This window comes from Hordeum vulgare, chromosome 7H, assembly GCF_904849725.1.
Source record: "Hordeum vulgare subsp. vulgare chromosome 7H, MorexV3_pseudomolecules_assembly, whole genome shotgun sequence".
NCBI classification, from domain to species: Eukaryota; Viridiplantae; Streptophyta; class Magnoliopsida; order Poales; family Poaceae; genus Hordeum; species Hordeum vulgare.
This window is the reverse complement of record NC_058524.1, coordinates 192,187,029-192,203,273: the sequence shown is the minus strand read 5'-3', so window position 1 is coordinate 192,203,273 and position 16,245 is coordinate 192,187,029. Positions and strand designations below refer to the sequence as shown.

General features: G+C 49.3%; 1 pseudogene; it reads left to right on the top strand.

The window, feature by feature from the left end:
* The first annotated feature begins 1,648 nt into the window (after nt 1-1,648).
* Nucleotides 1,649-15,093, top strand: LOC123408605 (annotated as a pseudogene).
* The last annotated feature ends 1,152 nt before the right edge of the window (nt 15,094-16,245 follow it).

The window sequence follows — 16,245 nt, the reverse complement described above, 5'->3', positions numbered from 1 at the left end:
GACACGATGGACCTGCTTCCACTCGGACGGTCCATATCGTGACCATCGCGTTGGGCTCGGCCCCTGTCGACCCTTCGCTGGGCGATACGCCCTCTTGCGTCGGGCCTTGGGTCGTAAGTGTTTTCGACTGAACGCCGGTCATCATGATGTCGGGGCCCATAGGGCCCACCCCGCGGAGCGGTGCGTGAACGGCGGCGATCTTCGTGATTTATGGAACGGCTGCCTCCCCTGTGCCGCTGATGGGAACTAGGGTTGTGAACCGATCGATGCGTATTCGCATGAAAAGAACTATTATGGATCCTGTTGTGCGACTGGGAGACTGCCGAATTTTGCTGCTGCGCCGTGTGCAACAGGGCTCGGATCTGCTCGATACCTCTACCAGCCTCTGAATCAGTCGGCTCGAGGGAATCGGCAATCTTGGCAGCCGCAGCCAAGTTGAGGAGGGGTGTGCGAAACAACTCCACGTTGCTCCGCCGAGTGTGCCGACTGGCGGAACGGCGACGTGGACGGCGCGCGCTGGACGTTTCGTCGACCTCGTGCTCGTTCCGGCCAGCTTGACGGGGATCTTCATGGGAGTTGGCCATGTGTACTTCTGCTGCGGGCCCGCGACCCGCATACTCGGAAGGAAATTCAGTCGGAACCGAGTCCGAGTGCTGGGACAGTGGGGCAACCACAACGGACTCTAGAACTGCCACTTGCGAAGACGCGTTCTGGCGCGCCTGGGCGTGTTGCACCCAACGCTCTAGCCGCAGACGGCGAGACCGCTTGCCGCGACGCGTGACGGTGGAGCAGGTCGACACCGGAGCCGACTGTTGGAGAAGAAAAATGTCGCGGGCCCCGGCACGGAAGTGTGTAGCCCCGCGACGGGGAAGCGCCTCGACGTCGAGAGGAGCATCCCGAAGCCACGCCGAATCGTCGACGATGAAGGAGAGAGCGCCGAAGAAGATCTGGTGACCCATGCTCGAATCTCCACCGGACGACATGACGAGAGGAAGTAGTCGCAAACTCGCCGGAAGTCGCTTAGACGCCTGCCCCACGGTGGGCGCCAACTGTCGTGGGTATAAGCCTGACAGTAGATGTGTAGGGTATGAAAAGGATGGGCAGAGCCATAGCTACTGCGAGGTTGTATGAGTTCATGCCCCTCTGCGGTGGAGGTAATAGCCCTATGTCTCAGTGCTCTGGGAGCTTGTTGTCGAGTGGAATATAGAATACAATGAGTTGCTAACCCTTGCACCAGTTGGGAAGGGTGGCTTATATAGAGTGTGTTGCCCTTCACAACGGTTGGTGCACAGGGGTGGAATAATGGTGAATAAATGTCTACGTTACAGGTAACGTACGACCTAAATGCTAATAAAAGCGTGAGGAAACGTACGATCGTTTCCCTCCTGTGGGGTTACGATGTACAAAGTGGAATCCAGTCGGTCCGTTCGATACGCTCCGAATGCTCGCCTTCGACTGGATGGTCGGAGGTCTGTTACCGACTGGACGATGGGAACTCCTTAGTTCAGTCGGAGCTGATAAGGGCCTTGTCCCTTATGAAGGGTAGTCCTTGGGTAGGACCTATAAGGCAGGCTTATGACCCTACCCTAGGACTATAACCTCATCAGTGAGCAAGAGATGTAAGACATGGACTCCAATGCGGACCTCCATGGTGGGTTCTGCGGCTCTCCAGCTCAAAGTAGACTACGAGCAAACCAAACAGCTTCCCACGGGGATGGCCGTCCACTCAGACGTCTTCTCCGCCGGGGGACACAGTTGGAGGATTGATTGCTACCCGCGTGGGTCCGATAAGAACGACGCGGGCGAGTTCTTTTCTATCTTCGTCAGGCACATGAGCAAAACCACAAGAGTCAAAGCCATCGTCGAGGCCTTTCTGATGGACAGAAATGGCGAACCATGTAAAACAGCCACACGAAGGTCACATGTTCATGAGTTCCCAATCAACCACGACGGTTATCATAAGAGCTGCAACGGCGATGACGATGACTGGGACGACTGGGGGTGGACTGAGTTCGTCGACCTAGCCAGTTTGGAGAAACATTACGTAACAGAGGGACACGTCACATTTTGGTGCGCCATCATGGTCTTATATGAAGGCTCTATTCCGGTGCCACCTTCGGATATCGGGATCCATCTCGGCTCCGTGCTAGACCGCAAGGACGGGGCCGACGTATCATTCATCGTCCAAGGTGAGACGTTCCACGCGCACTGAGTGGTGCTTGCCGCCCGCTCACCGGTATTTAGGGTAGAGCTCCTCGGTTCCATGGCTGAGGCTACAATGGCATCCATCACACCGCACGACTTGACGGCTAAGACATTCATGCTTGGGTTTTTATACACTGATGAATTGCCTGCAGAAAGCGAGCTCGGTGACTCTCCCAGTTGATAGATCCCGTGGATCGACAAGGCTAGATGTGTTCGGTGAGAGTAGTGGTATGTTACCTTGTGATGAACTCGATGAGCTCCCTCCGGTGACCGTCGTGAGGTGGTGACGACGGTGGGGAAGGAGAGAGATCCGGTAGTGGCGGTGATGGACTTCCCATCGCTTCAGTTCTACCCTTTGGATCGGATTAGGGTTAGAGAGTGGGGAACCAGTGGCGGCGGCGAACCTCGTGACGTGTGACATGGTCCCCACCTCCTCTACATATAGCACTGCGCGACAGGGGCCCACCAGCCTTACTTGGGCTGGACGCCCCCGATCAGGGCGTGAGTCAAGGTCCAATGGGCCGTTGGGCCCATTGGGAAAGAGATCAATCTAACATTCTCCCCCTTGATCTCATCATATACTTTTACCCGTTTCGTAACAGATCAATACATAGGGCATGTTTCATCGTCACGGCTCAATTGCCGATGGAATCAGACAGCCACAATGTACCTCTCTGTTTTGAGACAGATTCTTTAACCTTGGGCCCTTTATTGTCCGGAAATATTAGACTATACCATAAAACCGATGTCGACTATGTGTTCTCCGAACACACTGGGCGGTAAGCCTTTGATATGCAGATCTTCAAACACTTGTTTGTTGCTTTTATGCTTCAAGCATTTTTCCATAATTCCGGACTTTCTCCTTCACAACACGTAACTCTTTGTCAGTGTGTTTGGCATCAACACTTGACTCGTTGTGACAGGAGCGAAATAATTTAAAATGGTTATCCTTGTTGTCAACCATTATCAACTCCGGGTATAGGTAGCCATTAACCATTTCGCCTATCCCTCAGCCTCATACAAAGTTATAACATATCATTGCATCACATTGATGACAATCGTTTCACTCATTTGGAGATTTTCCACACAAAACTCCGAGTATGAAAGTTAGCGACAATTGTGGATTTCGCTATACATTTCACAAGTCCTGCCTTTGTACTCACAATCTTTTGAGAGCACTTATTTCTTTCATCATGAGGCCGATATCTTTGACTCCATTCCATTGATTTATCTATGGACTGGACATTTTCCAAAACAACCCGGATATATACGTGAACTGTGTCAGGCTAATATCTTGAGCTTCCAACAACTGAAGCATATGGTACCATATCCGTTTACAACCTTTTCTTATTAACTTTTGGAACACCATAGTTTCCACTTCCATTACCCTTGACTATAAGAACAGGCGTAGGTTTTCTCGTATGCATACTTTAGAGATCTTTCTTAGCATGTCCATGCGACATTCCTAATACCCCCTTTTATTCTTTTGAACTTTGAGGACAAGAACTTCTTCTCTCCTCCTGCACTAGAATTGACATCACCACTAGTAAGTAGGACGTCATCCCACATGCACAGGAATTGGGAAACGAATTTCCCATTCTATAACTTTGCATGAATGCAATTGTCCTCTCATTTTCTTTGCACAAAATCTTTCGATTTAAGTCATGTTATACACCTTTACATATTTCCTTTGGAGTCACATTTGCCTTGTAGACCCTTCATAAAGTCTATGTTAGTGAAATTCAAATGACGGAATTCCACTAACATAGACTTTATAGTAGTCACAAGTATCTGATTTTCACATGCCTAGAGACCATCAGAATCTCAGGTACTGACACTTCTTTCATATGGGGTAGTCGTTGCTCTGTCATTGCCAAGAGGCAATTAATTCTATAGTCACCCATTTCCAAAAGGCAATAGGTTTTACAGGGACCTGTATCACAAGATCCCTTGTAGAGCTAACAACAGGTGATGTATAGGTCATACAACATGCTCCCCCAGATTACTCCATCTTCACTGAAGAAATGGTGTATCTTTAAACTTCCTTCTTTATGGCACTTTAAGCACCACCGTTGTATTCCTTAGTCTGCTTTCGGTACTATAAAAGATCCGAAAATACAACTGTTTCTTTTCTTTAGAGGTATCATAATGACGGTATTCAGATGACTGTCGTACTCCCCTTGACAATCATATTCTTCATTAATGGATCACTTTAGATGCATGATGTGCATCACATCATCTAAAGTACAGAGGAGTCATGAAATACATTACAATGTATTTCATGTCTCTTTCTCCCCCTCGAAATGTGGCAAGAACTTTTCTGCCACAATTTCGAAACCCATTCATAGCTCTTGTGAAATGAGGAAACTTCGATTATCTAGCTCATTCATCTTATCACTTCATGTAAAATGAAGTTATAAGTTAACTAGTATGGGAGTACTTTTTCCTCATTTCATTTCAGAAACTCAACAGAGTTCTTTATCATTGTCTCTTTTGCAAGTCACACTTGCATATCATTCTTGTCTTTAGGTTCGTCTGTTACTTTTATCCTTTCTGGATTTAGTGTTTGCATAATGACCGTTACACATAAAGTGTACGGTCGATAATAGGAAAGCTTAATAGCTACTCCATACTTTTCTCCCATAGTAGGACACATTAACCGCACATGAGTCATCATAACTTTCTCCTGTCATACACGATAAGACCTTTGCCAAAATTTCTCCCGCCATACACGGATTGTTGACATAATACAATGTCAACTTTACCCAGTTACGCAGGTATTCTTCCCAGACTTTTCCCGCCATGCGGGTAATTCCCTTTAAGGGACATCATAAATGCCATAATTGGCTCTTTTGACTGCATCAAATTCAGAAATAAATCTGAATTATCTTTGACACACATGTTTGATCCGACGTTGGTCAAATTAAACATGCATGTTGTTTGTTTCATTTCAATCATGTTGACTGAAAAAAGGAGACTCCATCATAGAGAGTACATGAAAGACATTCGTCAACCAAGACTCTCAATGATCTATGTCTTTGCTTTTCTTGAATTAATATCCAAGAGTTTTTTTCTTTTGAAGCCATTCTTTAGAGAGAATTTACTCCCTCAAGTTATGACCTTTCTTTTCCATCTTTCGGGTCACTAGTGCCCAAACATTCGCTTTCATGAGTGAAAGCTTGAATAACTTTTAGTCTGAGAAAACTTAACCAATAAACAACGGTAATGAGCATAAAAATAACCCTACGTTGGTCTGATTAAAATCATGCACATTAAACCTTTTAAAACTTTTTGGAATATTCTAAAACACCGTTGTGGCAGAATTAGAATAAAACATCATTTTTCTGCATTAATTCCATATCACCGTTGGGCAGAAATGGAAATAATGCATATAACTCATAAACAATGTGATGATAGTATTTCTATTGAACAACTTTGCTAAGAAATAATAATCATCATCATTAACCATATGCATTTCTTTATCTGTGCTCCAAAAATTGATCACTTTGATACAACATTTATCAGAGATTTAAGATTTAAACATAAGATGACTCATACAATTATAGTATTGTTATCATCAACGTTGGTCAGAAAATAACAATACCATATTTAACTTTAAAACAAACATTTTTCTTTTGTCATAGCGGAAAATTATTTGAATCTTATTTCACCCACACGGGAAAAGCTTTGCTAATTACAATTCTTCCAATTAAATTTTCCCGTTGGTTCCAATTTAATTGGAGGACTAAATCTTTTTACTTTGCAGCGGAAAAACGTGAATATAAAAATTCATGCACCTTTATAGAAAAATATTCTGTTAAAATAAAATTCATGAACTTTTCTCTTTCTGAAAATATTTCTTTTATTTTCAGAACCTTTTATTTTTCTTTTCAAAGAAATACTATTATATTTCTGTTGATTTAAACAAAAAAATAGCAACATTTTTATTTCCTGTTATCTAGACATAATTTCGTAAAAAAATGTCTAGAAGTGCCTTTTATTTCTTTTCAAAAACTTTTCATTTTTCTTTACAGAAAAATGTCTATTACTTGTCAGAAACTTTGAACATTTTGCTTTCTATTTTTCTAAACATGTTTTTATAGAAAAGATGCATAGAAAATAATTTTTAGATCTGTCTAAAATGGACAGAAGCTTAAAATTCATTTAATACGAAAAAATGGCCGGTTGGGCCGGCCTGTGGCCTCGGCCCGCCACCAGCCATTCTACCGGGCCAGGCAACCAGTGCCTCCCTGCGGCCCCGTGGCCTAGCGCTCTGGCTAGCCACGCCACAACCTCGAGTGGGCCAGCCTGTGGCTTGCAGTCCGAAGGCCCGTCGTGCCTAAGGTTTCTTAGCGCAGGGAAATCGTGGCCTTCCATTTTCATCCAACGGCTCTCCGCGCCCTTCGGTAGAACAAAAAGGGCAGTCGGCCGGGTGGGGCGGAAAACCCTAGTCATCCCCCCTAGCGCCGCAGCCCGCAGCTCTCTCCTCTGTGTCCTGTGGCCATCGGCTCCTCCTGAGCGGAGGCATGTAGCCCCGCCGGAGCGTGCTGGTGTGGCAGCCGGCTGTGGCGGCCGAAGGCCCCACGTCGGTGCTCACCCTCGCCGGTTTCAGTGTCCTCTGGCGCCGGCTCCTTGGTTCCCGAGCCTCTCGTGGTAGGTGAGGTACCGGCCGCCGGTGGCAAGATCTGTCGATCTGCCGCCGCGCGTGCCTGTGGTCCTCCCTCCCGCGAGATGCTCCGGAGGTGAGGAGCTCGCGTCGCTCCTTGGGCGGCCCTTTCCCTTTCGAACATATGCTCTCTGCTCCCTTTCGGGCATAGCCTCGCCAGATCTAAGCCGAGGAGGAGGCCGCCGGACAACGCGCCGCGCCACGCGATCTTCCTCTCATCGAGCAGACGACATTCTTCTCGCGCGGCTCCTTGCCACTCTTTGAGCTCCCTCGCGCGGTGGCTTCCTTGCCCCGACGGGGAGTGGCCAGATCTGGCCGATGTGGACAGCGCCGTTGCCTCCCCTTTCATCAGTGGCGCTCTCCCTTGCTGTGAGCGCGCCGCCATCGAGTGGGTTGGCCGCGGCGTCTTTTTACTTTTCCGTCCATCCATATACAACACAAACAAGAGACAGAGAGGTGCACCGTTGCCTTCCCCTTCGCCGGCTGCGCGTTCCCCTTCCGCGGTGAGCGCGCCGCCGTCGAACGGATCGGCGATGGTGCTACTTTGCCCCGGTTGGGGTGGTTTCGTTGCCTTGCCTTTGCTGTGTCTTTGCGTGTTCCCCTCCTCCCCTTTTTTTTGTTTGCCTTTTTCGGATCTGATCCGATTCTTTGCCTCCGAGGAGGTAGGTTCTTCTTCCCCGCACCTCGGCATGCCGATGCGTGTGGGGATCGAGAGGAACAGGCGCGGCCGAGGCGGCGCTTCTTTGCCGGAGAGAACTCCGGTGAAGCTTTCTTTTTGCTTTGAACTTTGCCCTTCTAGGGTTCATATCGGGGAGGGGAAACTTTTCTTGTACATGTTTCAACCGAAACTCATCTAAAGCCTCGTGGCTCATGATACCATTGATAGATCCCGTGGATCGACAAGGCTAGATGTGTTCGATGAGAGTAGTGGTATGTTACCTTGTGATGAACTCGATGAGCTCCCTCCGGTGATCGTCGTGAGGTGGTGACGACGGTGGGGAAGGAGAGAGATCCGGTAGTGGCGGTGATGGACTTCCCATCGCTTCAGTGCTATCCTCTAGATCGGATTAGGGTTAGAGAGTGGGGAACCAGTGGCGGCGGCGAACCTCGTGACGTGTGCCATGGTCCCCACCTCCTCTACATATAGCACTGCGCGACAGGGGCCCACCAGCCTTACTTGGGCTGGACGTCCCCGATCAGGACGTGAGTCAAGGTCCAATGGGCCGTTGGGCCCATTGGGAAAGAGAACAATCTAACACGAGTGACATGTTTCAGAATCTACTTATTGCAGCTGATCGCTATGCACTTGATCGCCTCAAGATAATTTGTGCTAAAAATCTATGGGATAACGTATCGATAAATACAGTTGCAACTATCTTAGCTTGCGCTGAGACGTACAACTGTCCAGAACTGAAGAGCAATTGCATTGACTTCTTGGCCCTGGAGGAAAATTTCAAGGAGGCAGCGTTCACTGAAGGTTATGGATTGTTAGTTCTGAAATTCCCATTGATCATTGCTGAGCTTAAAAATAAGGTTAGGAGATACGATAGTAAGACTCATCAACATATATAGCTTTGGTATTCAAGAATATATGACTTCAGTAGTTCAATGTCTTGTTTTTGAATATCGATGTGTGGTACTGGTATCTGATATCTATAAAGCAGAGCATGAGCCTTTTTGGGGATCTCATATCTATCCAAGCAATTTTGGGCATGTATTTACCTTTATTTCATGATCTTGGAGCATGATCCTTAAACTCATCTTGGGCATGTATTTTTGTAAGAGTATTTTGTTACTTATAGAAAAGATTAGTTAGAAATCGTTTGTGTCATTTGTTTGATCTCAGTGACTATCATAGCTCAGGATAGATAACTTAGATGCAACGCTAAGGACGCCATGCCCAATTAACAGTCCATTTGTTTTTTATGTCTCGATATCTTTGATATGTCCTCTCCTGAAATTTTACAGATATTTACTTCCACTGTGGTGGTGTATAACGGTCAGTTTCATATCTGTAGTCTTAGTTCCATGGGTGCTTTTTGAACAATACAAGCATGTTGGAGGTGCAGACATGTGCGTTCTTATGTTCGCATGACAGAGTTCTAGGATTCACCATTTGCATACTTCAGGGTGAATTCTTATTCCTTGATTCATCTCAAGCAGGAGAGCGCTCCACCCCGCCCCCTAGGGTCCCCCCCAACCCGCCGCCGCCGACCCTCACCCTGTCGTCGCCGGCCGCCCTCGCCCCCCCCCCCCCTCCCCTTCCTCCCCCCCCCTTCTCGAGTTCCCGCCCTAGCGCCGCCTCCCGGGGAGGCGGCCGGGGCGGCTAGTGCTCCTCTCTCCGTCGGCCCCTCCTCTCTCCTCCCCACCCACCGTCGCTCGGGGGCGCCCCCAGCTCTGGCCCGGGTGGTGTCGGCGATGGCGGGCTCTCCTCTCCCTTGCGCGCACTCCCCTACCCGGGGTAGGGGCGGCGGCGGTGCAGCTCGGCCTGGCTGCCGTTCGGCGACCCGACGGTGGTAGCCGGCGACGGGTGAGGTGACGGTGCTACTCCTTGGCGGCAGGGCGGCGTGGTGGTGCAGGGTGGCCGGCGGCGCGCCGCTGGACCAGAACTGGGCTCTGAGGACCCCTAGCGGGCCGGCGCCCGGTGCGGCTGTGTTGTCTTCTGTGTGGTGGTGAGGAGGAGGAGCTTGGATGGGGGCGGCAGTGCAAATAGCGTGCCTGTTGCAACGCGATGGCGGGAGCTTTACGGACGAGGTCCCGGTCGGGCATGTGGGCCCACGGGCCTGGTATGCTCCAACTTTTGTGTCCGGTCGGCTACCGTCGTTGACGGTGGCGGTTGAACCCTCTCGCGTGTCGACGGTGTTGCTGCTCCTAGTCCAGGTCCTTTTCGTCGCTGTGCAGGTCTCTCCTTACGGTGTCGTGGTGAGACGGCGTGGGGGCCTCAAGACCATGTTGGTGCAGGGTGAATATCGGTTTGGTGGCAGGCTCTGGAACGCCTCCACCTGCGAGTACTTCGCTCCGCCGCGCCTTATCCGCGCGCCGCCTCCGTTCTGCATCGAGCAGACGCATCATCCCAGTCACTGTAGCTGTCGCGTTGATTTGACTAGCAAAAGGGTCCGTGCGTTGCAACGGGAGAAAAAAGTACCACACCCTTTTAATCTTTTTATAATAATATTGATTTATTAAAATAATAAGCTAACTAACTAATGTAGTCAGTCCTATCCTATTTTGTTGAGAAATCAACCCATCCATTGTTAATTCCACCATGATGAGAAATTGAGCGGGACAAGCAAAGCAAAACAAAGAGGCTACTGAATTGATTAATGGACTGTTATCTTATTTCACTCATGGAGTAGAGAATGTGGGATCAGATGACAAACTGAAGGTGGTGTTCCATTCTCTCTCTCTACAACAATGCAATCTTACATTCAATACATTCATTCATAAGCAAAACAAATTCCCACAAAACAAGATTTCTTGCCGGTGCTTGGCACACGGTTGGAGGCATGGGGAGGGCCTCTCACCAGATGATGAGTTCCTACCGGAGGAGGGGATACGATGAGGGGAGCAAGGGGTTAGGCGCCTCTATGTGGCCATAAGGAGTCGTCGTTGCCGCGCCATAACCTCGGAGTTCCCCGTGTGAGCCATGGAGGCCCGCCTCCACCTGCAAGTACTTCGCTCCGCCGCGCCTTATCCGCGCGCCGACGCTATTCTGCATCGAGCAGACGCATCATCCCAAGTCATTGTAGCTGTCGCGTTGATTTGATCCAGAAGCTGTGCTCGAGCGCCGAAACGGGGGCAGCAAGCGGGCAGAGGTACGACCGCGGAGGCGGGTGGGTTGAGATCGACAGCAGTGGTGGTTGAGGTCCGCCGTGGCGGCGAGTGGTGTGGCAGCGGTCTGGGCACAGGCCAGGGTGGACCAGGGTCGACGCGATGCGCTCGAGCGCCGCAACGGGGGCAGTGAGCGGGGAGAGGTACAACCGCGGAGGCGGGTGGGTTGAGATCGGCAGCGGTGGCGGTTGAGGTCGGCCACGGCGACGAGTGGTGTGGCGACGGCCTGGGCACAGGCCAGGGTGGCCGAGGGTCGACGGAAGGAGGCGATACGTACGGGTATAATTTTTGCAGCGAATCGTTTTTTACTTTTGCGTTGCAATAAATGATGAAGCGCGGGTTGAATAACAAAAATTACAGGGGCTATATTATAAAAATGCCGTGGTGGGTTTTCCAACGGAAGCAATAACTGCTTTATTATTAGGTATAGATAGATAACTGAACAGTGATATTGAGATGTCCCCTCAGCAACGCTTTGTAGTTGTTTGGATGCGAAGCATTGGACGTGAGCTTTTGCAGAACCATTTGTTAGAGGATTTTAGGAAAATCATTTTTACACTTTTTTGTTAAGGTAAGTCCATACAATTCTTCCTTGTTTGGATGCGGAAAATAGAAACGGGCAAAAGAATTACTTTCTGTCGCTGATGGAGTTGATGACAGACCGGCGCTGCGCTGCCGTGGGCGCACATGGCGCGGCCGGCACTAGCGTGGTACTTTCTGGCCTCCGCACTCGGAGTGCCCTGCAACCGCAGGATGAAGTAGAAGAGGCCGGGGCGGTTGAGATGCGCCTTGTGTTACCGTTGTTGTAGAAGATGTACTATGGACTAGGGTGTACATACATGAAGAGAGGAAAATTCCGATTGTCTGTGGCAAGCAGAGCACGACCTTCCTTGCTGAAGCACATTAATCAAGAGAAAAATTTGCACTTGTCCATGGCAAAAGCAGAGGCAAATTCGGATTGGTCTGGGAATAAATCACAAGCACATGAGGCCACACTCAAATTAACATCCAGATGTTATGCACAATAGTTTCTCCAATTTTTACCCATGATGCACAGTTTTTACTCTTATCTTGTTGTTGCATGAACTAATATTCGGAAGATTCTATTGTTGACAACTCAGACATGCAATCCAAAGTTCTCCCCAGTTATGAATTAGTTATTATTGGAATATCAAGAGTATTCATAAATCTGCGGGGAAAATCTAGGTCCGTGATCTTATTTTTGTCAGTTGGAATCAAATGGGATGTCAAAATGTTGTCTCTCGACGCTCTCCCAGATGTAGCATGTCATTGGCCTTCATCACTCTTCATGATACATTTGGCCAATGGGTTTGTGCCTCGAAAAAGCTCAAACCTGGTGTGTGTGTGTGGGGGGGGGGGGGGGGGTATTGATTTGGCCTTCAGTTTTGTTCGCGTTGATGAGAAGAAACAGAGAAGAAGCCAATCCAAGAATGAGAGAACATTGAGCCTAGGCCTTTGGGCCTCGAGTTACTAGCATGGCTGGTGCGACGGATTGGCACCCACCGAGCGGTGACCGAACATTAAGGAGGCATGTAGGACACACGCGGGACCCGCTCTCCCTCCATCACAACATTACAAGTCAAAATGGAGTAAGAGTATGGGGACAATGTATGAATCAGGTGCAAGTAGTAGCTCGCGTAGGGCAACCCTCACATCCAACTGGATTGGCTTAAATTTCTAAGTTTTAAACATCCCCTTGCACTTGCCAAATCCAATAAAAGGTGTGTCATGAAACGGTTGACCTTATCACATTGGGATCACCCATGTCGGATGCATTGTGATCAGGTGGACAATGTGGACATCGTCGATGAGGGTGGAAAGGAGGATAAGTGGTGATATACAAATGTAACTCCATGTGTTGAAACAGATTACGTGAGAAGAGGGGTGTGCTAAACAACTAAAGGCGCTTTTGCCCCCATGTTGTCCCCAAGGGACAACACAACGAACCACCCCGGTCGCCACCACTGACCTCCTATTCCTCCCCTTCTCACCTCACTGTTGCCAGTCATCCCTACTAGGCAAAGCCCCGACATATGTTGGAGGCGCCGAGGCCATCTCGCTTCCTCCCCCTCCCGTTTTCTGATCGCTCCTATCCAAACCCTACCCATGACGCGCTACTACCGGAAATGCATCCTCTGCTTTGTGCTGCTCGTAGATAAACACTACTAGAAAGGTGCATGCTCGCATCGTCCTTGCTCCATCCAGGTACATGACAACCACCCCACAAGCATATCCCTGTCCAAATCAGGGGTGAGGTGAGCGTCGCCTAACCCAAAGAGGGGAGGTTATGACCAGGGGGTCGTGGCCTTCTTGGCTCTGCTCTAGGGACTGGGGCTCCTTCGTCGTCACTACATGATCAGGGGCGCGTGATGATCACAGGTGTGCCTGGTTCCGACTGGTTGGTGTCATTTCGTGTCTTCCTCTAGTGATCGAAATCTTGAAGACTGATGGTGTTTCAGAGGTTTGGGATCTCGGACACTAGGGCAGCGGACCCGTGTGGTGTTTTGCCTGGTTGGCTTTATGGCAGGCTCCATAGTGGCGGTGATGGTTGCGTTCTTTGGTCGTCTGGGTGACAAAGGAGGTAGGTGTGGATGTCCCTCGTGTTGGTGGTGCTTCAGAAGTGGTGGCTCCTAATCATGCTCTGGAAGTTTGTTTTGATGGCGATAGGTCTATCGTCGGGGCGGGCCGGTGCTCAGGACACCTCGATGCTGGGTGACGTCGAGGCACCCATGTTCCTTCCAACTATGCCAAATCAGCATCGACAGGCAACCTATCTTGAAACTTCTTCAGCTCTGTCTTGAGACAATCTCACTCACTTCCTACTCTTTACACGGTTCCTCGTTGGCACCACTCATGGTTCTCACTGTGTGCAGGCATGATCGGGGATCCACGACCAAGCGATAGGCCAGGGGCGCTCTCCAACAACAGCTAGGTGTGAGTGGTTCAACAAGGTTTGACAATCTTAGAGCAAGTACAATAAGGTACAGTCAGCAGGCTGTAAGGATTAAAATACTATATTTTTGCTGAGTTGGATGAGAGAGAAGAGGAGAGAGAAGGGAAGCGGGCTCTTCGTGAAGAGCCAGCTCTAGCACGTGCTCCTAGGTGCTTTGTGAGAATGAAAGGTGGGCCATATATGATAAAAGTAGTACTCTTTTATAGCTAACTATTGTACAAGCTAGCTATAAGATGGGCTATAAGACTGTGACAGCCCGATGCCGACGTTCCAGAAGATTTCCCCTTCGATTCTGTTTCCATCGTGTGATTAGATTTATTCGTTGCATCGTCATGTAGTTTGCATCATCGCATCATGCATGGCATCATGTCAACCGTGTTTTGTCGGTGTTGCTTCTTACCGTGTTGTTGGGTGTTAGTGCCTTGTGAGTGGCGTTGTTTTATTGGAGCGTTGAGAGAGGGTGCGCGAGAGCCACTGCTAAACCCTGTTGCACCGCGGACCTAAAACCTTCTCACCCCTCTTTTATTTGTTGTGCGGTTTGCTAAAGTTTCCGTTTTAACCCCGTCAAAAGATTCGTCTTCTTTTAAAACCCTTTTGTTAAATGTGGGGGCAACCCTTAGGTTTTTATTTTATATCTCCGTTTGTTTTATTTTAAAACCGTCCCATTTTATTTTCTCTTTTAAAAGGCTTTTATTTTATTCTTTAAATAAAGAGGTTTTATTTAATTCTTCAAAGGGGTTTGATTTTTATTCTTTTGTAAACGGGTTTTAAATTTTAAACCTTCAAAGGTTTTATTTTATTTCTTTTGAAAATGCCCAACTATTTCTTATAGTTGGGGTGTGGTTTTTAAAGGAGCCAAAGAGTTTTTTTTATTTGTTTAAACCTTTTGTTTTGATGTGTTTTTTCTGTTTTAAAAAGGGGAAACACAAATGGGGAGAGAGGAGGAGCCTGCCCAGGCCCAGCCGGCAAGGCCCAGGCAGCCCGCATTCCCTCGTGTCCCGATGCCCTAGCGCCCAAGTCGATCCCCATCTCCCTCCCGTCTCTCCCTCCTCCCCGCGCCTCCTTCTACCCTCGCCTGCAGGTCTCTCTCCTCCCCGTTGTGCCGCGGCCTACCGCGCGCCCCGTCGTGCCCCCGCGCAAGCCCTTGCCGCCGTTCCCCTCGAGCCGCTCACCAGCCCCGAAGGTGCCCGAGCTGCCGTCGCCGGTCCCCCCTCGCCGCGCCGTCGGTGCACGCTCCCGCGCGCCAGCAGGCCGCCGCACCGTCTCCCGCGCCTCCCGCGCGCCGCCATGCTCGTCCGTCGGTGCCCGACCTCCTCCTCAGGTGCTCGCCTCAGCCTGGCAGCCCTCGTCCCGTGTCGCGGCCTCCCTCAACCCCGCCGGCGCGCCGCCCTGCCGCCATGGGCATGCTGCTAGCTAACTGCTGCTGCTGCCGACTTGGCCATATCCTTTTTCCTTGCATGAAGCCGATCTGTGCCATAGCTGTGCTGCCGTGTTGTTGCTGCTGCGTTTTGCTGCTGCTTGCTGTAGCCGTTGTTGGCGATTGTTGTTGATGTGCCGATAGCAGCTGATATTGCTTGCTGCCGCCGCTTGCTGCTTTGCTGTTGCTAGTGCTGCTGCCTGCCTGCGCGTTGCCTTTTTGCTGTTGCTTAGTGATGTAGATGATTGTTGTCCCGCTGCTTGCTGTTGCCTGCATGCCGCTGCTGCCGATTTGTAGTTGTTGTTGCCTATGCTTAGCTAGCTGCCTTGCTTTGCTTTGCTTTGCTGCGTTTTTCTGTTAGCTGTTGTTGTAGTTAGTTTTTGCTGTTAGAAGCTAGGTTGCCTAGCTGCTGTGCCGAGTGTTGCTGTGTCACGCCCAAGATGCGACCCTATCCTCAATTTGGCACGAGGGCCTCGTCAGGAATAGAAGCGCATCTCGTCGTGTCGCAAGAATGGATATCGTTACAAGTACATGTACTGAAAAGGAGAGATATATAAATAGAGTTGGCTTACACTCGCCACAAGCTACATCAGAGTCACATCAGTACATTACATATTCATCAAGAGTAAGAGCAGGGTCCGACTACGGACGAAAACAAACGACAAAAGAAGAACGACGTCCATCCTTGCTATCCCAGGCTACCGGCCTGGAACCCATCCTAGATCGATGAAGAAGAAGAAGAAGAAGAAGAAGCAACTCCAAATGAACAATCAACGCGCTCGCGTCACGTAACCTTTACCTGTACCTGCAACTGGTGTTGTAGTAATCTGTGAGCCACAGGGGACTCAACAATCTCATTTCCAAAGGTATCAAGACTAGCAAAGCTTAATGGGTGAGGTATGGTTAAGTGGTGAGGTTGCAGCAGCGGCTAAGCATATATTTGGTGGCTAAACTTACGAGTACAAGAATAAAGAGGGGGATGATCTACGCATAACGGACGTGCCTACTGATGATCAAATGAATGATCCTGAACACCTACCTACGTCAGACATAACCCCATCGTGTCCTCGATCGGAGAAGGAACTCACGAAAGAGACAGTCACGGTTACGCACACAGTTGGCAAGTTTTAATTAAGTTAACTTCAAGTTATC